The sequence below is a fragment of the Penaeus monodon genome, chromosome 22, assembly GCF_015228065.2.
Source record: "Penaeus monodon isolate SGIC_2016 chromosome 22, NSTDA_Pmon_1, whole genome shotgun sequence".
NCBI lineage: Eukaryota > Metazoa > Arthropoda > Malacostraca > Decapoda > Penaeidae > Penaeus > Penaeus monodon.
The window spans coordinates 38,006,894-38,007,113 of record NC_051407.1 but is presented as its reverse complement, the minus strand read 5'-3'; the positions used below and the strand labels follow the sequence as shown (position 1 = coordinate 38,007,113).

Genomic DNA, 220 nt, shown 5'->3' with positions numbered 1-220 from the left:
GCTTCTATATAGACCTTGAGCATAAACACCGTGCACCGAGCGACTGCCCCTGCCCCCGTGTAATTTAGATGTGGACACGGCGCGAGAAAAGGAGAAAGGTCTGGGCACTGTTCCAGGACAAAGCCGAGGGGAGGGGCGGCCGCCGAGAACAGAGGCGAGGGACGCACAGCAAACAAAAGAGAATCCTGCTAGAAGACTGATCCTGGACAAATATCCGTAA

The 220-nt window shown here is 55.0% G+C and overlaps 1 protein-coding gene across 1 annotated transcript in view; it reads right to left on the bottom strand.

Moving 5' to 3' along the window:
* The window catches only part of LOC119587119 (nuclear distribution protein nudE homolog 1-like), a gene marked incomplete in the record, with an annotated part of 132,241 nt that overhangs the window by 97,437 nt on the left and 34,584 nt on the right, over positions 1-220 (bottom strand).